The 25656-nt window shown below is 38.0% G+C and overlaps 1 long non-coding RNA gene across 1 annotated transcript in view; it reads right to left on the reverse strand.

Annotated features, from left to right (window-relative positions):
• Nucleotides 1-15460: 15460 nt before the first annotated feature.
• Nucleotides 15461-25656, reverse strand: part of LOC113596945 (uncharacterized) — a 580975-nt gene continuing 570779 nt past the window's right edge. The window contains exon 4 of the long non-coding RNA XR_008290728.1: nt 15461-16594. This is a non-coding gene — a long non-coding RNA (uncharacterized LOC113596945). The remainder of the gene's footprint in view (nt 16595-25656) is intronic.

Genomic DNA, 25656 nt, shown 5'->3' on the forward strand with positions numbered 1-25656 from the left:
GCTCCTATGGTTCTTATCTTTTCTTTTATTAATGTGGTATATCACAGTGATTGATTTATGAATACTGAGCCACCTTGAAACCCAGGAATAAATCCCACTTGGTTGTGGTGAATGATTCTTTTAAGGTATTTTGTATTAGGTTTGCTAATATTTGACTGAGACACTTTACATCCACGTTCATCAGAGATACTGGAGTGCAGGCCTCTTTTTTAGTGGAGTCTTTTTCTGGTTTTGGTATCAGGGTAATGTTGGCCTCAAAGAATGAATTTCGAAGTTTTCCTTCCTTGTCTATTTTTTGGAATACTTTGAGAGGAATAGGTATTAACTCCTCTTTAGAGGTCTGGTAGACTTCCTCTGTGAAGCCATCTGGCCCTGGACTTTTTGTTTGTTGGGAGTTTTTTGATTACTGATTCAATTCTTTGCTGGTTACCAGTTTCTTCAAGTTTTCTACTTCCTCCTGTTTTATTTTTGGTAGTTTATATGTTTCGAGAAATGTATTTCTTCCAGGGTATCTATTGGTAGGCATATAGTTTTTCATAATATTATCTTATAATTGTTTGTATTTCTGTGCTGTTGATTGTTATTTTTCCTCTTTCATTTGTGGTTTTATTTATTTTGGTGCTATCTCTTTTCTTTTAAACAAGTCTGGCTAGAGGCTTATCAATTTTATTGATTTTTTTTCAGAGAACCAGTTCCTGGTTTCACTGATTTATTTTATTTAATTTTTTTTAGTTTCTTCATCATGTATTTTTCCTCTAATTTTTATCATTTCTTTCCTTCTGCTGACTTTAAGCTTTGTTTCTTGTTCTTTTTTCTAGCTCTTTTAGATGAAAGGTTAGGTTGTTTATTTGAGATTTTTCTTGCTTTTGAGGTACTCCTGTATTATAATATTCTTCCCTGTTAGGACTGCTTTTGCCACAAAGATTTTGGACCATTGTGTTTTCATTTTCATTTGTTTCAATGTATTTTTTTTTATTTCTTCTTTGATTTTCTGGGTGACCCATTCATTGTTTACTAGCATGTTGTTTAACCTCCATGTATTTGTGGTCTTTCCAATTTTTTTCTTATGGTTGGTTTCTAGTTTTATAGCATTGTGGTCAGTAAAGGTGTATGGTATGACTTCAATGTTTTTGTATTTGTTGAGGCCTGTTTTCTGACCAAATATGTGATCTATTCTGAATCCATGTGCACTTGAAAAGAATGTTCATTCTGCCGCTTTATGATGTAATGTTCTGAATATATCTGTTAAGTCCAGTGTGTTATTCAAAACCATTTTTCCTTGTTTATTTTCTGTTTAGATGATCTGTCCATTGTTGTAAGTGGAGTTTTAAAGTCCCTATATATTATTATCAGTGAGTTCCTTTATGTTTGTTAATAATTGTTTTATATATTTTGGTGCTCACTATTGGGTGCGTAAATATTTACAATTATTTTATCTGCTTGTTGGATTGTCCCCTTTATTATTATTACATAATGTCCTTCTTTGTCTCTTTTTATAATCTTTAAAGTCTAGTTTGTTCAATATAAGTATTGCTACTCCAACTTTCTTTTTATATCCATTTGTGTGGATAAATATTTCTCCATCCCCTCTCTTTCAATCTGGACGTGTCTTTAAGTTTAAAAAGAACCTCTTGTAGATAGCATATAGATGGAACCTGTTTTTCTCATCTATTCTGACACCTTATGTCTTTTGATTGGAGCATTTAGTTCACTTACATTCAAAGTAACTATTGACAGATATGTATTTATTGACATTTTATTACTTTCTTTGCCATTTCTGGAGATTTTCTCTGATTTTTTCTTTGTCATTTTTGGTCTCCACATTCCACTCAAAGAGTCCCCTTTAATATTTCTTGCAGGGCAGGTTTAGTGGTCACAAACTCTTTCATTTTTTCTTTCTCTGGGAAACTCTTTATCTCTCCTTCTATTTTGAATGATAGCCTTGCTGGATAGAGTATTCTTGGCTGCAAATTTTTCCCATTCAGTATGTTGAATATATCCTGCTGCTCCATGCAGGCTTGCCAAATTTCTTTTGACAAATCTCCAGCCTGCCTTCTGCATCTTCCCTTGTAAGTTAAGGATTTGTTTTGTCTTGCTGTCTTTGAGATATTTTCCTTATCACTATATTTTGTAAATTTAATTATAGTATTTCTCAGTGTTGGCCTCCTTTTGTTAATTTTTATGTGAGTTCTCTGTGCCTCCAGGATCTGGATGTCTGTTTCCTTCCCCAGATGAAGGAAGTTTTCTGTTATTATTTCCTCAAATAAATTTTCTGCCCCCTTTTCTCTCTCTTTTTCTTCTGGGACTCCTATGATACGAATGTTATTACATTTGATGGAGTTACTGAGTTCCCTCAGTCTATTCTTGTGTTACCTAATTCTTTGTTCTTTTGTTCAGCTTCTTTGTTTTCCATTATTTTGTCTTCTAGGTCAGTAATTTGTCCCTCTGCTTCTTCCAGCCTGCTGTTCATTGCATCTAGCCTGTTTCCAATCTTGTTTACTGTCTTCTTTGCCTCCTGATTGAGTATCCTTATGAGTATTGCTTTAAAGTCTCCATTAGGCATATTACTTATATCTGTTTTGCTTAGCTCTCTGGCTGTGACCTTATCTTGTTCTTTCTTTTGGGATGAATTCCCCTGTCTTGGCACTTTGTATAAGTCTTTGCCTTTCTGTCTGTGTTGGAAAAACCCATTATGTTTCTTACTCCTGAAAGTAATGGCCTTATGAAGAAGAGATCATATAGTATCCAGGACCTGGTGCTTCAGGGAATATCTCCTGTGAATCCTGCATGCACTGTGCTGTTTTGTCTCCTCTATCTTCCAGGCCAGTCATCTGCAGAGGCTGTCCTCACCTGCTGTAGGCAGTTTTTGGTCTCTGGCACACTAGGTGTGCTCTGGTCTGCTTGAGAAATGAGTCCTGACACCACCTCCATCATAAATGAGAGCCTGAAAAACTCTCTGGTCTGGAGACATGGTGTGGGCAGGGGTTTGTGCTGGTGGTCTAGGGGAGGGGCCCACCATGTTGAGACTAAGGAAAGTGTGACTGAGAAGGGCAGTTCAACCAGAGCACAGGGTCATGGGGCTTGGTGTAAGCACATTAGACAGCCAATGTTGGTGCTTTTCTGCCTCCCACGAGTGGCTCTGAGTTTATGCTAAGGAGTGGGGTGGGGAGGGATATTGTGCTGGCCAGCTCCCCTGTTTCCGGAGAGGTGTCTCTGTGAATGCTGCCTCTCAGGGAACAATTCTGAGAAGAGCAAATTCTCTCCTGTGTGCCCCAGGCATTTTTTCATATCACTGTTTCCACACTGTTTGCCTCCTGGTTGTTTGCCTGCCTTCTCCCCAGTAGGGCAGTGTCCTCAGGGCTCCATCCCAGCCAAACCCACTGACCTTTAAAGCTCCAGGCTTTTTAAGTCTGCTGGTTGCAAGAAATCATGAAATTCAGCCCCTCTTGTTTTCCAAGCCAACGGCTTTGTGGAAATGTCCTGTGTGTGTGTTTGTGTGTGTGTGTGTGTGTGTGTGTTTCCCTGTGTGCTCCTCTCCTTTCTCTCTCTCTTGCCCTGATCCATGACAATGGCTCCCTTCCCTTTACAGCACCCACAATCCATTCTCCCCTAAAGCAAGCACATCTCCACACTTTCTACTTTCCTAGATGTGGCCTCTTCTCTCCCTTTAGTTGTGGAGTTTGTTCTCTCAGTCTCCTTTAAAACATGCTCTTGTTGAAGGTATTTTCCTTCCAAATGTCAGCTCATCATTCATTTTACTGTATTGATTTTAGCATTAAAAGAGTCCTTTACCTCCTAACTCTTCAGGGAAGTAGATGTTATATTTCTTATCCTCCGTGTCATAGACAGTTAATTCTTTTGATCACCTTCCATTTGTCAGTGCCTCTCATTCTATAAATTCCTTGATGTACTTCTCCAGACTAAGGCAGAGAGAGAGTGAGAGTGAGAGAGAGAGAGAGAGAGAGAGAGAGAGAGAGAGAGAGGAACTGTAGAGATGTTTAAATGTGTTTTGCTTTCACATATTACTAAGATTCGGCATTGTCACTGTCTGTGTTTCTGTACATTTTATTTCTTCCTCTCCAGATTGTTCGACTGCTCCTTTTCTTATCTGAAGCTAAATGTTCTCTGCCATTTGATTTGTCTACCAATACTTCCGAGCTATTCTGTCTCCCTGTTGTTACTTCACAGTCAACATTAGTGTAAGTGAGACAGTTTCCAATCTGCTATCATCTGTGAATGTCATTAGTGTGGTGTTATTTACACCCTCTTTTAACTCACTAATGAAGATGCTGGGCAGATTGGACCATACGTCAACTATCTAGAGACAATATGGTGAAAGTTGCCATTGTTCATATTCTTTCATTTTTAGTCCTTGGGCTATATTGCAGCTTGTATCTAAATTTGAGAAGCAAATGTCCTTAAGGCAGGAACAATGTTAAAACATCCGTTATATACCTGATTCTTTTACTTCCATAAACAAACTGTCATATGTATTCAACAGGATTTTTTATTCATGATCCAATGAGCATTATTTTTGAGATGGTATTAGTGCAATTCCATGAGTGACTTGCTTTATTGCATTAGGTTTGTTTGCACAGCATGTGAATTTCACAGCCATGGCAACCACCAAGGCTACCTTTCACTGTTTGTGCTTCTGCCCATTGGATAAATGGTGGTGTTGTCACATGTCATCGCTCTTTTAAACTCTGTAGCTTTGCCATTTCATTTCTTTAACTTCATCTGACCCCTTTTCCTTTTGCACTTAACACATTCTCTTCTACTTGGGTCTCATATCACTTTCCATCCCCCCCCAGACAATTATTTGTTCTCTTTGTATTCCAGTTTCCCTGAATTCCAATTATAACTCTATTACCGCACTTGTCATATAATAGTGTACCTCTTTTTATTTACAAATCTATCATCACTGTGGGGTATGAACAATCTTGTCATATTCATCTCTATTCCTTGGTGTTTAGCATAAAGTAGGTACTCAGTAAATGTTTGCTGACTGAATGAGTAAATTAATGGCTTGTTTATAGGGGCATCAATAGAGACCTTAATTTGAATAAATCAACTTTTTATAAGCAATTTACATCAGAATACCTTCCCTCTGAATTAGTCCTATTTATTAACACTTTGTTAAAAAATGCCAAGTTGTCTTTCCTTTTCTCTGTACATAGCTTTAGTGTTTTTAATTGTTTATAAAAAGAAGAAAAAAACCCTCAACAAATGTAAAAGCAAATAATGCATAGTCGATAACTGGTATTATTTTAATCACAGAGACCCTTAGGTAATAGTAATTTTTTTTTCTTTCAGGAATGGCATAGAAATGTAAAGATGAGTCTTAGACCATATTTTTTAAAAAGTTCCTTAATATGTTCTGATTTCAATAAAATGTGAGACTGATATCCAGTATAATACAGATTCACAGCATTTCAATCTATAGTTATTGAACTGATATATATTTGGTGACTTTTGGATAGTGTCTGTCCTATATTTTCCAATAAAAATTTGATTATATGTAGTATATAGTATTTGTTAATATGAATTAATGGAGACGAGAAATTATTTTAACCCTGAAGTGAAAGGAAGAATGGTTTTCTTATTGTGTTAATCAACACAAAAGAAGTTTAGTTCTACTGTTATGCAATCTACATGCTTTGCTGATTTTTGTTTATAGTTTGGTTTGTTTTAAATTCCAGGTGGGAAAAAATACACATATAGGAAATACAAGATTAACATTATTCCCCTAATTCAGATGTCATGAGAATTCTCTTAGGTCAGAGATTTAGATAACCTTGGACTGAATACTCAATTTTAAGGTTCACAATAGAATCTGAGTATTTATTACTCATGCCAATTTTACTGAAGAATTGAAGGACTATGAGGCAATAATTAAAAATTAAAGGGCACCTGGGTGGCTCAGTCGGTTAAGTGTCCGACTTCAGCTCAGGTCATGATCTCATGGCTTGTGAGTTCGAGCCCCGTGTCAGGCTCTGTGCCCATAGTGCAGAGCATGGAGCCTGCTTCGGATTCTGTGTTTCCCTCTCTCTCTCTGCCCCTCCCTTGCTCACTCTCTGTCTCTCAAAAATAAATAAAAATATTTAAAAAAATTAAAAAATATATCTATTTTATTCCCACATAAGCATACATCTATTCTTTTGTGAAGAAATTGGAACCAATTATGCTACACATAATTATTAGTTCTTCTTGACCGTTCACTTTTTATTTTAGTAAATATGGTAACGTCTCTGACGTTCTAGATCTCCTTCCTATCACTTTGCAACCAAATTACAAAGAAAGCAAGTTTATAAACTGTTGGATAGCAGAAAACATGTCTATCATTCTCTGACTCCAGTTCCTGACACAGGGCTCCTGAAACCCTTGTGACTTCCTCAGTGATAGGAGTGTCTTGTTGTAACAAGGCAACCCTGGGTGTGCTCTTGAATGGCTTCTGGGTGGGGGCTGGTCTGAGGAAAGACCAAGCCGTGATTAGAAGCCTGTAGTTTTCAGTCCCATTTCAATTCCCTGGGAGTTGTCTAAACATGGAGTTAACGGTCAATCATGCTTACCTGAAGCTTTCATAAAAATCTCCATAGTACAGAGTTCAAAGAGCTTCTAGGTCTGAACACATCGATGTATTGCATACCTCAACTCCAGAGCCAGAAGATCCTGTGTGAGGAACCCTCCCAGATCTCATCCTATGTAACGTCTCCATATGGCTGTCCATCTATATCCTTTAATAAACTGGTAAGTGAATGTAAGTGTTTTCCTGACTTCTGTGAGTTCTGTAAGTTGCAACTTAAACCTGGGCAAATTAAACCTCTAATTTGTAGCTACGTCGGATGGAAGTTGTGGGTAACCTGGGGACCTACTGCTTTTCAATGGCACCTGCATGTAGTATGGGGCAGTCTCCTGGGATGCGACCTTACCCTGCGGGATCTGATGCTACCCCAGCTAGGCAGAGTCAAAATTGAGTTAAATTGTAGGATACCCATTATCAGAGAATTGCCCAGAAGGGATAAACCCCCACAAATCTGGTGTCATTGTGTGAGAGTAAAGGAGAAACACCACAGGAGGGGGACTGGATTCTTAGAAAACTCATAAACTCGTAAACATAATAGATGCACGTTACATTTACATATAAACAATTATGAGCCAATAGGCAAAAGATAGTCACGCGACCTGTTTTATAATTTTCACGAGGCCCCAGTTACCTGTTCTTCTATTACTCCAATACCATCTTTCATGAAAAGTGCACCAGAAGGATATCAACAATTCCCCAAAGGAAGTTTTATGAGCAATCTGGTGGCTATCAGACAGAAAGGATGGGTTGGGTTAGCCGTCAGACACAAAACTGTTTCTGAGTCAATGTTCAGGTGCCATTCTGAGAGGAAAAGTGTACTGAGGCCCTAGGCTCCTGATGTCCTCTTACTGCAAGGGCAGTTGGGGTTGTCTCCAGAATATTAGTTGTAGTTATTCCTCACAGACTGAATGCCAGTATCTCACCCATCCCCAACCAAGAAAAAAAAAACAAACACCAAAACCAAATATTTCTAATATCAACTGCTTAATTAAAAAACCATGTACTGCTGATCTGAGAAAAATGTAGCCATAAAGCCAAACCATGTTCAGTCTCTGCCTCTGGAGTAGGGGGGCCGCTAGCCATACCTGAAGTGTGCGCTCTGAATTAGGGCGCTGACCACTCATAGGCTGCAGATTGGAACCAACACACACATAGGCACATCACACTCTGCTCAAAGGCTTTGAAGAAACGACAGACTACCTAACAACGTCCCAGAAGAAATTCTAGTATCAGGTGCTAATTCTTTCACCATCTTGGTATAGTCGTGTCTGGGGGTGCAATCTGTGTGCCAAATATGGGCCAACCTTAAATAAAAGGAAGACAGGTCTCTCAGTGGGTCCAGCAGTGAGGGGTGGAACAGTCTTTGTGGGATGTGTAAAATAATTGTCATGCATATTGCACAAATACATGCTGGTTGTGAGATTGCCCTGCATCTAAAAGAAAGAGGAAATGGTGTCATTCAACCAAAGTAGATGCTATTAGCAAATGCAAATAAATGAAGTATCTATTATTTGACTGAAATACTCTTCACTCCCAGATCACAGCAAACAAGTAAGGCTTGACTTCACTCCACCTATTAATTCTATCCTGAATTAACAGATACTCTCTTTGACCCTGTAAAAGACTCTATGGCCACTGTTTCAAGCTGAAACAGAAGCTCCAAAATACGATTTTAAATTTATCTTAGTTGCACAGTAACCAAAAAGCAGATTTTGGAGTAAGATGCATATGATCACTTACACTTCTATTTCAGTTTCAGTCCTGAAAAGAAATACAGATTTCTTTTCCTGTAGGATTCTAAACATGTATATTTCAGAACTTTTCAACTGTTTGCCTAATTTTTTCACTGTTTACCCCTATGTTTGTACTGAATAGTCAGAAGCCTAATATAACACTCTGATGGTATTTATATCAGTGTAAAAACCTTTATGGTACTTGGAAGCCTGGATTCACAAAACCATCTCCACATAAGGCAAATATTTCCTCACCTGTATCTGTATTACTAGGTATTTAGAGATTCAGTGGGTTAAGCTTTTCACATGTAAATCTTAACGAGGAAGAAAAATCATTCTGTTAGCATAGTTAAAAGTTAAATTCTATATTAAGTACGGACATAAATATGACTAAAATATTAACATTAAATTATCAAAAACAGGGGCACCTCAGTGGCTCAGTCAGTTAAGCGTACGACTTTGGCTCAGGTCATGATCTCATGATTTATGAGTTTGAGGCCCACGTCAAGCCCTGTGCTGACCGCTCAGAGCCTGGAGCCTGCTTCAGATTCTGTGTCTCCCCCTCTCTCTGCCCCTCCCCTGCTCATGCTCTGTCTCTCTCTGTCTCTCAATAATAGATAAACGTTTAAAAAAATTTTTTTAAATGATCAAAAACATGCACCATAGGGTTTCTGGTGTTCTAAATGCTACAGAGACCATGAAGAATAAGATAAAATATGTCCTGCTTTCAAGGAGGTAAGCTCTCTAAAGTGGCGGGTGACAGACAATAAACAAGTAAACAAATAGTATAACGATATCATGTCAGATTGTGGTCCAGGTTATAAGGCAAACAGGGTGATATGATAAGAGTGCTGGGAATGGGGAGATGGGGTATGTGCAATTAGGGTATGTGTCTCTGAGGAGGTAAACTTGGAGCTGAAAACAAAGAATTAGAAGCGATGGGCCATGTTAAAAGCTGGGGAAAGAGCCTTCCAGGCAAATGAGACAGTCAGTGCAAAGACCTTCAAGTGGGGAAAAGGCTAGGTTTTTAATGAACAGAAAGGAAACGAGCTCATCTAGAATTGGTTGAGCGAGGGAAGAATGATTCAAGACACTTTGGGAGAGGTAGACAAGGACCAGATCACCAAACGTGTCATTAAACAGTATCAAACTCCTGACTACAAATTTAGTGCCCATCCCCTATGAAGCTGATACTGGTAGTAATCGTCCACAACATTGAGAGCGTATTTCACATTTTGCATTAGGTGAAATCTTTACTTATGTTGTTCTACTAGCAAACATTCAGTGAGTACTGACTATGTGCTAGACATTGTTCTATCCCAGAAAGGGAGTAATGGGCTAAAGAGAAAGAAGCCTCCATTTGGAGCATGCCTTTAATTCTCTTTCCTTGCTGACAGTGCTTTGAGTGCCAAAGAGGACAGCCTCTAGGTTTCCCACTCACAGCTCTGTTCTAATTTTGCTCACAAAGGTCTTATGTAAGTTTCAATAACTCTAGGAATAAATAGTCAACAAAGTTCCCTTTCACTGGGGAAAAAACAATTCTAAAATGAAGTCAAATTTTGACCTTGTAAATAAACAGCTCCTTCCTAATGGACAACAGAGAAGAATCGTGTAATATAAAGCTATTAATTGATCTTATATATGAAATGCTATTGCTTATGACAGCTATTCCCCCAAGGCGGGCTGTCCTCATTCTCTTTCCTTTCTGGGGTGGGGTGGAAGCCATCCATTCATTTCTCGGCACTATTTACTGTGAATGTTTAATATGATGTAGAAGGTCTTGAGAAATGTTTTGGATAAGACTGTCTTTTAAAATAAACCACCAGGGGTGCCTGGGTGGCTCAGCTGGTTGAGTGTCTGACTCTTGTTTTGGCTTAGGTCATGATCTCATGGTTCATGGGATCGAGCCCTGCGTCAGACTCTGCACTGGCAGCACAGAGCCCACTTGGGATTCTCTCTCTTTCTCTCTCTGCCCCTCCTTCTCTCTCTCATGTGTGCTTGCTCTCTCTCCCTCTCTCTCTCTCTCTCTCTCTCCCTCTTTGTCAAAATAAATAATTAAAATTTAAAATAAACCAGTGTTTTCTACCTTCTGAATGTTCTGGGGAAAATAGCATAGAATAAATTTATCTATTTATTCATTTATTTATTTTTAAAGTTTATTTATTTAGTTTTGAGAGAGAGAGAACATGCACATGAGTGGGGAAGGGGCAGAGAGAGAGGGAGAGAGAGAATCCCAAGCAGGCTGTGCACTGTCAGCGCAGAGCCAGATACGGAGCTCGAACTCCTGAATTGTGATACCACGACCTGAGCCAAAATCAAGAGCTGGACACTTACCTGACAGGGCCATGTGGGTATACTGCATAGAATCATTTTCAAATGCAGACTTACAATAGTTTCTCCATAACTTCCAAGCCATTTCTATAAAGATGCTTCTTATAGGATTGATTTTTCAAATGCTTATAGGATTGATTTTTCAAATGCTTACAACACTGTCCCCATCGTTATACGGTTCTAAAATTCCATGGGATTGGAAGGAAAGTGACTTCAGGAATGGTGAGTACATGACACTAGTTAACAGTTTCAACATCTACAAACGAGTAAGTGAATAGTGAAGATACGACAGGTCTCACGGGCAGGCACACCAACAGTGTGCTCGGGGATTTATGTAGGAAGTGAAAAACCTCACTGAAGTTGTTACTAGGGCACGTTGCTGTGATGGCCCTAAAAGAGTTTAAACAAGGTCTGTTCCCTTTTGTTCTCTGTTCTAGGTAGAGCTTGAAACAACCCTGATTTAGAGAAACAATATTAGCAGAATCTTCACATATATGGAACTTGATTTCAAAAAAGTCATCCAGTACGATGCAGCAAATGACTCCAAGGGTCACGTGGAGGAGGCATTTCTTAAGCAACTTTAAGTATGATTTGTAAGTACCATACGTTGCGTTTTAATAGTTTCCATTTTATTTCTGTTTGTCCACTCGCTATGCTTATATAAGCAGCACGCGAGGTCACAGTGGGTCAAGAGTTTTATAGATGATTTGATTTTTAACCCAGTGACTGCAAACCCAGGAAAATAAACAGAAGGTGAAATAATTGTGAGTTTACTTGTCATTGAGGGTATACTTCAGCCAGCTGATTGGAGATACATCATAAGAGTCTGTATCAGACTCTGAATTTGTGAGTAATGTGTTTCTCATGAAACTGGCCTTCCTCTACATCCACCTGTGTTTTGGGAGCCCCACATGTGTTGCATCATACCTCCATTTCCACACTTATCACTGCATTACAATACAATATCAGGTAATTTTTGAGGGCTTATGTTCCAGTGCTGGGCTAAGTAATACATCACACAATATTATTAAATCCCTAAAACAAACAAACCTGTGGGGTAGATTTTGTTATCTCTACCAAAGGAAACAGTCTCTGAGAAGGGAAGGATCTTATGTGACGCGACATGCCCAGGGAATTCAGAAAATGGGATTAAACTCCATGTACACCTTATTCCAAAACCCATTACTTCTGTTTATTGCTATATAATAATAGTGTATATTATTTTTTTAAGTTTATTTATTTATTTTGAGAGAGACAAAGAGTGACCAGGGGAGGGGCAGAGAGAGAAGGAGAGAGAGAATCCCAAGCAGGCCCCATGCTGTCACCACAGAGCCCTACGTGGGGCTCGAACTCACAAATCATGAGATCATGACATGAGTAGAAACCAAGAGTCAGACGCTTAACGGACTAAGCCATTCGGGCACCCCAACTCTGTGTATTAGTATTGGGAACTTATCATGAGGTCAAGAGGCTTAAATAAACACTGCGAGGTAGCTATAAATTGTTATTCTCATCTTATGAATGAAGAAACTGAGGCACAGCCAGGTTAGAGAGTATTTGGTGTCACTGAGTTCATGAACCATGTATCCTACAGTCCATGCCAGAAGGCTGAACACCACAGCAGGCATGCTCTACTTCCCAGGACCACTACCACAGTCGCACTGTTCCAGAAGGCCACATAGGATGCACTGAGGCACAGCAGTGGTTTCCAACAATACTGATGTCTGGCTCCCATCCCTGGACATTCTGATTTCATTTTCACGGGTGCAACCCGGGCTTTGAGATGTGTCTGAGCTCCCCAGTTGATTCTAATGCATCACAAAGTTTGGACACCAGTGATAGCAAGATTTTAGCTCAGAGTGTGTCTCATCATGGGAGGATAATAAACATGATCTCTAACACTTAACACTTTCATTGTGATGAATGTTATCATTAGACACCAGTCTGAAGACAAAACAGAAGAACTGAAAAGAATAAGCCAAAAACAACAAGAACAACAGCAAAGAAATAAGAACAAATTAACTGGTCCATGTCCAAAATATTTTTACTGTTAATAAATTATAAAAATTATTAAAAAAATATAAATAAAATTAAAAATTGCTTTTATAGACGGTAAATTAAAAAATAAAATAAAGTAAAATAAAATAAAATAAAAGCTTCAACGCCCAAACAAATCAAACAAGACAGACCTGAGACTTTGTTTTTAGTTGAGTTTCCTGGTTTCTCTGACCCTATTTGAGTCACAGACAATCCTCTTTGTTGCTTTCCGTTTAGGTGGCCACACAGGATCTTACGGGAATACAACTGCTTTTACTTACACATTTTCCACGAGCCTTTGAAGTTTGCTACAGTGATTACGGATTCATCTATGGCTTTACAAAGAAGGAAATTATATTCAAGGGAGACAGGCAATGCTTCGCAGTTTTCTGTCTTTCAGTAATATTTCTAAACTGTTCCAGCCGGAGGCAGAGATTCAGATTTCTTAAACCTTCAAGGTTTATTTGAACCTCCTGGTTCCGTTGTAAAGCCCATGTAAAAACTCATGCTTATCATGAATATACACCTAGCGATGTACTGGATGCAATGTCAAGTCAGAAATAGGGCTCCCTTTGTTTCTGTCTATCCTTCAGCTGTGGCTTGCTTTAGGCAAAGGACATGTTGCTGCTAATTTTAGTTTGTCATTAGGTGAGGTTCCTACGGTCAGCTAGCTTTGGTGATGGGGACAGTATGCATTTCTGAGGGAGAATGTTAAGCAGAACAGAGGGATTATTATCACAGTAATCTCCAGTGTTTATCTGTCCTGATTTATAAATATTTTCATATAACCTGTTAACATATTTTGTATGCGGTATTTCAAAATCCTATAGATGAAGGAAAATCTTAACAATTTTGCCTCTGAAGAGAGTGGAAATATTAACTGATTTTGTTTTTTTTCCCCTTCGCTCTATGAGTCTCTATCACAGCAGAGCAATGTATCTAGGCTATAGCTAAAGCTACTAAATTTATAATTTTTCAAATGTCTTAATACTGTTAGAATATATACAACAACCTAAATACAAGTCTATTATCATAATTACCATAATTGACACTTCTGCTCACCAAGAGATATATTATGTTCCCAGAAAGTATTAGACAGAACAAATGTGTAAACTCCCAGTGTAATTTTGTCACGAACAATGTATGACCTAGAAAGCAGGGTTTCTTCAATTTGGTTACAGTAAATGGATCCAAGCAAATTGGAATATTCAGAGCATGAATGTAATCAATTTGAGCCCAGCTATTCTGGTTTAGGAAAGTCAGCTCAATTATTTCCAGTCATTTAGAGATTTCTTAACAAGAGAGCATTTGGTTTTTTAAACAGCATCACAATAAATGCGTGTGTTATATTACTTGGAAAATATATTTCTCATATCTGATCCTATACACAAATGTATGGAGCAAGACATACAATCCAAGAAAATGTAATTTTCCATGCACAAAATTAGCACATCAGCAGAAAGGCTAAAGTTATTTTACTCTTGCGTGTTATATACACGGGTCCCCAATGGGGACTTTCTTTAACTGCTATGATTTTCAGCAGCTCTGCCAATTAGTGTCAAATGAAAAAGGGAGTACTTTTCTAGTAGGAGTTCAACTGTAATTTGGCCTATAACGTTCAGACTTACAAATAAGTCTTACTTTTTGGTGTTTCCACCCGGCTCAAGTTATTTTAAACCATATATTGACTCCCTAGCCACCAGAGGCCTTTTGTTATATACAAGATTCAAAATAAATGAATCAATGGATAAACGATAAATAGATTAGTAGAGTATCGCCACTTTTCCTTATAAAAATAATGTGTTTAACTATAGAGCCTACTCTTTAATTTGCAGAGTTTGATGTGCATTCATATTATAATCATTTATCTTTCTACCAAAGAGAGTGTAACAGAACATTCTTCAAGAGACCCTAAGAATCCTGAAAGGATATTTTAGTCATTACTCTAATACTGATTTGTTAGTTGACCTAGTAAAAGCGTTGTAATTCTTGTTAGAACCTGATTCTGACAATCTTGAAGAGGGCCTTCCTTACTGCTTTGTTTTTATACTGTTCCCTGGCTGAAAGCATCTAGGGTCAGTGCCTAAGGGCTGGCACTCTGTCTTAAGTATATATATATATATATATATATATATATATATATATATATATATATATATACACACACACACACACACACGTATATACATATATATACACACACACATATATATATACACACACATATATATGTATATACATACATACATATATATATGTATACATACATATATATGTCTATATATAAAGACACACACATATATATGTATATATACACACATATATATGTATATACATATATACACACATATATGTATATACATATATATACACACACATATATATGTGTGTGTGTGTGTGTGTGTGTATATAAACTTGATGTGGGGCTTGAACTCAAGAACCATGAGATCATGACCTGAGCTGAACACAAGAGTCAGATGCTCAAATGACTGAGCCACCCAGGCGGCCCTAAATCTCTTTCAATTCTTAAAAGCCCTCATTGTTTTCCAAGTTGTTCTAATACTATCTTGTATCAATGCATTAACTCCTTTAGCAGTATGTACCCAGGAAACACCAGTGAGAGAGAGGCATTTCACCGAGTACGGGCAGGAGGGAGATGCTGAATGTGAAGCAGCGATGCTGGATCTAGCACCTGAACCTGTCATTTTGGAGGTCATATAACTGGACAATTTTGGAGTAATCGGGGTAGTCTTGCGACGGTCAGGAAAGGAAGCTGAGGGTCCCAGAGAGAGCCCCGCCATGGCTAGGGCGTGCTTGGCAGGAGACCTAGTTTTGTCTAGGTGTCGCATGGGCTAGAGGCCACTCGGACCCCCAGCTACTTTGGCACAACAGTTGGACTTTGGAATGTTGGCTGAGCACGTAAGTGTGACCCAGAAAGGCTATGAACTGAGAAACCAAGATGGTGTGTTATGCTAATATTTAGGTGAACCACCTCATTTTGATATCGATGCACAAGCATCTACAGAAAGTGTGGGGTCAATTTTCAACAGAGACATCAAATGGCAGTGACTGGCTCACTGAGGCCTCCAGTCAATGCTCACTCCCTATGGCTACGCCCCCAGTTCCCTTCTCTGGCATCCCCACCCACACGGTAAAGACTCCACCAGCCACCAACCCAACTACCTCCTCAGTGCGACCTCTAACTTTCCCCTCCTACCTCCACTGCAGTCACAGGGAACGGCTGCAAGCACACAAGGCTTCCATTTTGCTTACAGTGTCAGCTACAATCTCGATCGCACACTTGAAAGGGCACTCCACACTTCCTGACCCTCCTACCATTTCTTTGGTGAGTTTACTTCTCCACTTTGAGAGGCAACTATTTACACCTACATTTCCTTTGTCGACCCACCAGCAGGGTCTTCCATTTCACTCTTGTGTGATGATGATCGTCTCACCCTTCACTGGTCTAACAGACACCGACACGACAAAACACTCCCTCACCATCCATCACCATGACCTGCATGCCTAGGAGGAATGAAGGAGCCCTGCCCCCACCAAGGTCCACTCTTCTCCAGCTCTTGACCTCACTACCTGGTTGCTTCCTGGGCTCGGCTCCTTTCTTTCTGCATTTCAACAACTCCTCATCTACTCAATATTTTATGGTGATGAATAGACACACGCGAAAACCATCCATCTTTTAAAAGCTCCTCATAACCTCATGTTGTGTCTCTGCTACTGTCCAATTTCTCTGTCTCTCTTTAAAGCAAAACTTATACTGGGTACTCACGGTCTCGCTTTCCACAGCTCCAGGTGTCACCACTCCACTGAAACATCTTATCAAGGTTGCCAGTTGTCACTGGTGTTGCTTTATCCACTGTTCACATCCATGTTCTGACCTTCATTAAACCTGTAACAGAATTTGAGACAAATGAGTACTTTCTCCTTCTTGAAATATCCTCATGTTGTGGCTATTGTGAACCCGTGGCATTCCAAGATGTCCTTTCTGCGTTGATCGCCTCGGTGTGTTTATTGGCTCTGTGTGGTAAACATTGGCCTTACACAGAGAGGTCCAGCCCTTTCCCTACACTGCTGGAGGTGGCATCTAGACTCTTGGAACGTCCTGCCTCATAAAAGTGTCTTTGTTCAGCAGGGGGCCTTGGCCACTTGGCAGTCTAACCATGTGGTTAATGATGGGGGCTTTGGGGCCTCCCGTGTCTGCTCTACTTCTGGAAAGCCTGGAAACTAAAGGTCACTCGGATGTGCAGTCAACCATGGACCCAACAACAATTTTGGACACCACAGCTCGGGTGAGCTGACCTGGGTGGAAATACTCCATGAATACTGTTACTCACAGACTCCAGAAAATAACACCTTCCAATGAGTTCTGTGAGTCATACTACAGAATTATCAAAACTCAGCCTGTTTTGGGGAACCACTTAGACATGCAATTGATGTTAGAAGTGAAGGAGGTCTTGTGGATTCCATGCGCTCCTTCGCTCCTCTCCGTTGAGTACTGGAGGGCTCAGGGCCTCATTCCTGGTCCCCTTTTGCTAGGTACGCAGGCTGAGCTGATGATTTCAGAGTCCTAGACTTTCAAGCACCATCCAAAATCTGTATCTCTAGCCCCAAATTTGCCAAGGATTTCAGGATAAATGATAAGCCTCATATGTAACATGCATGCTTTTATGAATGTGAGTTGCTCTAAACCTCTTTTTATTACCTCTCCCCAGCCTGTTTCTCATTAATCAGCATAATAGTTAGCTAAGTGCATCCACCCGTTTGCTCAGACTAATACTTAGGAATTATTCTTGATTCATTTCTTCCCTTTGCTCACTCTTCAGAACCCATCAGCAAGTGCTCACATCCAGCTCATATGCAAAGGGATGACCACCCTGCTTGTGAAAACACTGTACTACTTCTGGATTGGTTGATGAAGACCCACTGCTCTAAGCAAGACCGCCTTTTTTTGCCCTCTACAATTTGACCCAGTCTTCTGGACTCCTATATAATTACCTCCCCAACTTTCCACAACCCAGCACCTAAAGGGTTAATGACTGCAAGAGCCCCCCCCCCCCCGCCCCCTAACCCCCCAGGACCTGACCTTGTTCTAGCTCTTTGACCAGCTATGGTTATGGTTGCTTGGTGCTTGTTCCAGCTGTGTTTCAGAATGGTTTTCTCTTGAGCAGTTCCCATGACATCTTTTGGGACAACTCAGACTTGATTATGCCACTCTCGCACCTGCTGGTCTGCTGCATCTCCCAACAAATCATCATGCTTCCCTGAGAAGGCCCTCTTTTCCAACACATCCTTGGCCGAAGTGGACAAGTCGGGAGACAGGAGGTCAGGAGACAGAGTGCCTGATAGCCACAATGGCACCTTAGCATGTACGTGCCCAATGGCCATCTGGCACCCTGGGATTATGATCGCATGCTTCTGGGCGTTGGTCTTGGAACCATTCTCGTGTACATGGCTTATTATTTGAATTAAAGCCTTCCTGGGACTTTTTTTTCTCTATAAAGTACCCAGGAGAAACCTGTAGAGTAGGTAGGGTAGTCCTAAAGGCAGTGAGTAGCAGGGGACCACAGGCTCTCGTGGGCACTGCTGGTCTACACAAAGTTGGTAGGTGTGGCCCTCTGTCTCTATGGATTTGCCTTTGCTGGACCATTTTTATCACTGGAATAATACAGCATATGCCCTTCTGTGTTTGGCTCCTCTCATATTTTCAAGGTTCGTTAGTATTTTAGCACGTATCAGAACTTCTTTTTATGACTGAATCATATTCTATTGTAGGAATATGCCCATTTAAAACAATCCTTTCATCAGTTGGTGGATATTTGGGTTGTTTTAACTTTTTGGCTAATATGTAAAATGCTGCTCTGACGTTTGGTTGCACATGTTTGCTGGAACTATGTTTTTCAATTCTCTTCGTTTTGTAGATTCTCTTAGTTTGGCAGGAAGGTTTGAAATCAAGAAGTGTAAAGCCCATAAATTTGTTGTTTTTCAAAAATGTTTTGACTGTTCTGGATCCTTTGTATTCTCGTGTGAATGTCAGGGTCAGATTACCATTCTGCAAAAAAGGCAGGGAGTTTTCACGGGGATAGGGTTTAAACTGTAGATGAATTTGAATATCATGGCTATTTTAAAAAATATTTAGACTTCTAATCCATGGACACACGATGTCTTTCCATTTATCTAGGTTTGTTGTTTGTTTCCCTCATTTCTTTCAAAGGTTGCTGTCATTTCCATTGTACAGGTTTTTCATTCCTTCTATTAAATTCACTCTGCACTATTTCATTCTTCTTTTTTATACTATTGCAAATTGAATTGTTTTCTTTGTTTTTTTTTCTTTACATTATTCATTGCAAGTGTGTAGAAAAATAACTGGTTTTGTAGATCAACTGTCTTTCTGCAACAAAACTGAACTCGTGCATTAGGTCTATCAAGGGGTGTGTGTGTGTGTGTGTGTGTGTGTGTGTGTGTGTGTGAATTCCTTAAGGTTTTTAAATTCAAGACAAGGGCATTTGGAAAAAGTTATGGTTTTATTTCCTCTTTTCAACATAGAAAAGACAATTTTTTTTTTTTGCCTAAGTACCTTAGTAAAACCCTCCAGTGCAGTGTTGAAGAGAAATACTGTCTTGTTTTATTCTTGATCTCAGAAAAAAGAACTCTTTTGTCTTTTGCTGGGTTTTGTCAATTAACTTTTCTGTGCTTATTAAGATGATCATGTGGGTTTTGTATTTTATTTTATTAATGTATTTATTTATTTATTATTTTTATATTATTAATTTTATTTATTAATTTATTTTATTATTTTATTTTATTTATTATTTATTCATATAGTGAACCAATCTTGTGATGCTGTTTTAGTTTTCTTTTCATGGGATGTCTTTGCTTGGTTTTGGTATTAAAATAATACTAGCCTCCTAGAATGAGTTGTGAAGGGATCCATTTTCCTCTGTTTTTGAAAGAGTTGGTGAAAAGTTGTCCTTAGTTCTCTGAACATTTGGCTGAATTCACCAGTGAAGCCACCTGATGTGGGGATTTTCTTTGTGGGAGATGCAATTTTATGATTGCTAATCCAGTCTCTTTACTTGTTGTAAATCCATGCACATTTTCTCTTTCTTCTGGATTCTGATTCATTAGAGTGTGTCTTTTTAGGAATTTATTTCATTTAGGTTATCTGACTTGTTGGCATACAACTGTTCATAGTATTTTCTTACAATCCCTTTTTATTTAAGACCTACAGTTTTTCCTCTCTTTCATTTTACTAATTTGTCTTTATTTTATCCCCACTTGTCTTGTTAAAAGTTGGCCAATGTTGCCAATGTTTTGATAGAACAAACTTTTGGTTTTGTTCGTTTCCCCTATTTTTCTAGTGTCTGTTTCATTTATTTCTGGTCTAATCTTTATTATTTTCTTCCTTCTGCTTGGTATGGGTTTAATTTGCTGTTCTTTTTCTAGCTCTTAAGGCCAAATGTTCTGTTATTGATTTGAGATTGTTTTTTTTTTTTCTGTTTTAATACAGGCATTCACAGCTATGCATTTCCTCCTAAGCATTGCAGTCCATCAATTTTGTTATGTTGTGTTTTTGTTTTCACTCATATCAGAGTGCTTTCTCTTTCTTGGCTAAATAGGTTTTTATTTAAATTCTAGTTAGTTAACATATAGCATAATATTAGTTTTAGGAGCAGAATTGAGTGATTCATCACTTACATATAACACCCGGGCTCATCCCAACGAGTTACTCCTTAGTTCCCCATCACTCATCTAGTCCATCTCACCACCCACCTCCCTTCCGGCAACCCCCAGCTTGTTCTCTATAATTAAGAGTGTTTTATGGCTTGCCTCTCTCTCTCACTCTCTCTCTTTCATATCGCAGTCCTTTCTAATTTTTCTTTCTTCTGTGACTCATTGGCTATTTAAGAGTGTGTTGATAATTTCCACATATTTTGGAGTTAGTCAAATTCCCTTCTGTTATGGATTTATAATTTCATCTTATTCTGGATGGAGAACACACTTCGCATGATTTCAATATTTTCACATTTGTTGAGAGCTGTTTTATAGCCTGACATATGATCAACCTCAGAGGATGTCCCTGTGCACTTGAAAAGATGTGCATTCTGCTCTTAGGGGGTCCTTCAATGGCTGCAACAAAATCTCTAGAATAAAAACCCAAACACTACTCCATGGTCTATTAGGTTCTACATGTTCTGCACTCTGCTTACATCTCTGCCTTATTATATAAATTCTTTCCCTTTCCTGCTAGTGTCCCCTGAGTTTAGCCTCATTTCTGTTTCTTCAATACCCCCAAATTCCCATCTCCACCTCTTTACACATGCTGTTCCCTCCAGCTAGAACATCAAAACATAAACCAATGAACAATACTCCATGTGCTATGCATTTTGATAATAGTTTCACATATTTTGTCTAAACAGTGTTTTATAGTCCTGGTTTTACAAATGGGAAAACTGAGGTCCAAAGAGGCTACTGTACTCATCCAAAGCACATAGATAACAACATTCTGGAAAGCACTGCAGAATTAACTATTTTTGTTGTAAATTGCCTAATGTCTCTTATCTACTATATCACACAGCCACCATTCAAACCTCATGTGTCTGATTCCAGAGTCCAGACACTTTGCCTCTGCGCTATTTTGCAACATGAGAATGACTGTCAAAGGAAATGATACATGCAATTCATACTTGTGCAATTTAAACCTTCAACATTCTAAACTGCATGTTGCTATAATGGGCAGAGTGATGGGGAGGGGTAGGTTGTGAGAGAGTGAGAGATATTCTTGTTCTACATCTCAACTTCTGTTTTAAACATCATTTGTCCCTTAGATTTTATGCTAGCACCAAATTTATATACACACATATATAGTTAATAACTATAAATAACGTAATTATAATATATACATTATATATTACTTACATATAAGTATATAATGTAAATAAATAAATATATACACACATAAAATATGCTTTTCTCTGATAAACATTTTGTACACTATTCTCATTGTCTCAAATGCCATTGTCAAAATGGAGCAAATCTGTGCTAATTCTGTTTTTTTTTTAGAAGTATATTTTATCGTGGTAATAACACTTAACAGGAGATCTACCTCATTGAGAAAGTTTTAAGTGTATGCTACTGTTAATGATAGCAACAATGTTGTACAACAAATTTCTAGAAATTATTCACCTTGCAGCCCCTGGCAACAAACATTCTACTCTGATTCTATTAGATTATTTTAGATGCCTCATGTAAGTGGGATCATGCAATATATGTCCTTCTGTTGTTTCCTTATTTTACTTAGCCCGATGTCCTCAAGGCTCCCATGATTTTACATATTGCAAAATTCCCTTCTTTCTTTTTTTTCTTTAAAAAAAAAAAACTCCTGCAGAGCTCAGGCCCCCTAAATTAGCTTGTTTTATTTTTATTCTTTCTCTGTTTCATTAAGACATAATTGACATATAGCACTTTTTAGGTTTAAGTTGCACAGCATAATGCCTTGTCACTTATATTGTGAAATGATTATCGCAATGGTTGGTTAACAACCATCATCTCATATAGATAAAAAGCAAAAAATAATAATAATGTGTTTTTCCTTGTGATGAGAACTGTTAGGACCTATTCACTTGACAACTTTCAAATATACCATATGGCAGCGTTAACCATGACCTTCATGCCATACGTTGTATCCCCAGTACCTACTTATCTTATAACTGGAAGTTTGTACCTTGGACATCCTTCATGCAACTTCCCTCTCCCCGGATCTCAGCCTCTGGTAACCACAAATCTGGTCCTTTTTCTGAGTTTCTTTTTTTTTTTTTTAGATGTCACATGTGAGGAAAATCTTAAAATATTTGTCTCTCTCCAATGTATTTCAATTAGCATCATACCCTCAAGATCCATCCATGTTGTTACAGTTCTTCACAGCTCCAAGACACTAAATGTTAGCACTCTTTGATCTATGTTTATTATAGACACGTATGTGCATAAACATATTTATACATTTCTGTTATTATGAAAATGTACATGTAAGTATCCCTGCTAGTCTACATACTTTAGTTATTTCTCAACAGCAAGAAAATAATTTCCTTTTCACTTAAAAACCCTAGTTATTCTTTCATTGCATGCACACAATAAAAATAAAATGTTCAAATTTAAAACATGAATTACCGCTTCGTCACCAGTTATGCACGATGTGGCAAATGACAGATTTCATGCTTGCCAAAAAAAGATCGTTTTAGAAGAAGTGGTTTCAAATCTTGTTGTACCTCAGGTGTCTGGTATAAGCTGAGGAAAGATCTGAAACAACTTCCATGAAAAATGCACATTCATTCATTGATGTGTGGCTATAACACATATACGTGCATTCATATACTATATATGAAGATGGATACAATGTGTATATACATATGATACATATATACATGTACTATACAACATACACATATACATATGCATATATGCATATAATATGTGTATAATGTACATATATTAATAACATATATGTATATATCTAATCTCATCTTTTATGGTTTTATGGTTTCACAAACACTTTTAAGCTAATTTACGGGCACTCCTCAGTTCCTTTCGACCATATGTTAAGAAATCTAATCTGACCACCATCGTTTCTTTTCTATGGAACATTGTGTTCTGGCAGCTGGATTAAGGCTTGTGAACTACACTTTCCAAAACACCCTTCACTGCACGCTTGTGAGTGACAATAAAGGCAGTAATGTCAGGCCACTGCAGCCGATACAGTGATGGCCAGAGGCAGCCTGTCCTATCCAACCCGCACTTACTTCGCTGTTTTTCTGCCCCCAGCTGGTCTGCCCCAAAATTGGCCCTCCTGACCAACAGGACACAAGGCCCCCAGACGTGTCCTCCACCCCGAGACGTGGCACTGAGACAACTTCCCTTAGGTTTTGCCACGTCTTCCCTCCCACAGTCCTACTTTGATGGCTCCACTTGGTAGGTTTCTCACATTTACCTGTGTGATCCATTTGAGCACCTGCGGAGGAGTGACTTAGTGACTTTTTCTCTGACCCTCCGGCTCGCTCTTTCAGTGTTCCTCTCCTTGAATAAACCACCAACTCCCACAATACTCAGTGTTCCGCTTCTCCAAGTAAATCCTGACAGATACGGTCCCCATAATTTTACCATTTCCTCTTTTATTTATAATGGGCTTTGTGTGGTGAAGCCTTGAAGAGATTCGATGCAAAAATATACTTAGGCTTCTCTTAGAGAAAGCAATTCTGCAAAGCTGAAAACGGGATACAGAAGGCAGGGTGGGAAGAAAGAAAAGAGGCATTTTTTTCCTCCCCAAATCAAAATTTATGGCAGCCTTTAACTGAGGAAACGTTTTTGCAGTATCTTTTTCTTCTCTTCCAGGTGAATGTTACACGTACTCTGAAGGCTATTTCAAATGTCACCACTTTTAACATTTGGAATGACTTCAGTTTGCAAACAGACACATCACAGGTATTAGTACTGAGTTCATCCTGACCTCACTGTAGTCACTGTATTATTTAATCATAAGTAAAAAACAAAGAACATAGAATTAAATATAGCTATATTTACTGGCAAAATTACAACGAACATGAGGGTCTTACGCAAACGCACTGTAAAAATTGGCCTCATAATAATACCTCATGTTTCAATAGCTTGTAATAGCAAGAGTCCGTTCCTTAAAATGAGTAGACTTTTTCTAAATGAACCATTTAATTGCATTAGCAAGGACTAAAAATTGCTATTTTTCACATGAAATCAGGTCCATTTTTACTCTTTTCAATTTGTCTGTTAATGAACTTGGAAAGCATTTTCCTTTTAGCAATTTGCTTCTAAAATCCTGTTCTGTCTTGACTTTTGTGCTCTGTTGACGTACCTCTGATCTTAGGTTTTCCTGTATTTATCATTCCTTGTTTCAAAGAGGCTCTCATCATAGCCTTTGAACAGAAGCTCGCAACAATGGAATATGATCTATAACTATTATGTTAAAAGCTAATTGAAAAAAGAACTTGTATTTTTACTTGTAATATGAAAAAGAGTTGGTCATTAATGTTAACAATGCAAGTGTATTATTTATAATGTAATTAAAAATAGCACATTAGTTGAAAATAGTACTATGACCAAAGACACCTTTTCTAATGAAATCTAGGATATAATGACAATAAAATGGAATTATAGACATGAAGCTTTTCAAACTTTTTCAAATAATTCCTTAAAAAAATGAATTCTCATCTCATAGACATGATTTTCCTTGAGCTGTTTTAATTTTTGTTCCCCCAAATTATCTAACTCAACTCTACATTTTTTACATTAATAGACAATTTCCTGGAAAAAAATCATTCTTCTTATTATTCAGAAAACTTGAACCCTATTCTGATTACTTCACATAAGGCATGACTAGAGTATATTTCCAAACTAAAATGACCCAAGAGAATTTGTTATGTTTTCCCTAGTTAATGTATAAATATTTCTTTTTTGTGTTTTTCAATCTTAAAATTTTAATAATTAAATCTTTGTCCTAGATTTTAAAAAAAGGTTTTATATATATATATATGTATATATATATATGTATATATATGTATACACACACACACACATATATAGGCAGTTATATAGGTTATATAACTATATAACTATATATATATATAAAGGTTATAAACCTTATATATAAACCTTTATATATATAAACCTATATATAAACCTTATATATAAAAAGGTTATATATATATATATATATATATATATATATATAGGCAGTTAACCTGAGAATTGATTTAACAACTTCTGAGTTCTAGAAGATATTCAATTCCTCAGAAGATTTATATAAATTTATCTTCTGTGTATGTTTGGAGGGTGGTGATGCATGGCATTTTGATTTATCTGCATAAATTACTATTACAAATAAGGACCAAAACCACAATAAAAAAATAAATGAATGGCACCTGTATTGAT

The sequence above is a fragment of the Acinonyx jubatus genome, chromosome D1 (genome assembly GCF_027475565.1).
Source record: "Acinonyx jubatus isolate Ajub_Pintada_27869175 chromosome D1, VMU_Ajub_asm_v1.0, whole genome shotgun sequence".
Lineage (NCBI taxonomy): Eukaryota > Metazoa > Chordata > Mammalia > Carnivora > Felidae > Acinonyx > Acinonyx jubatus.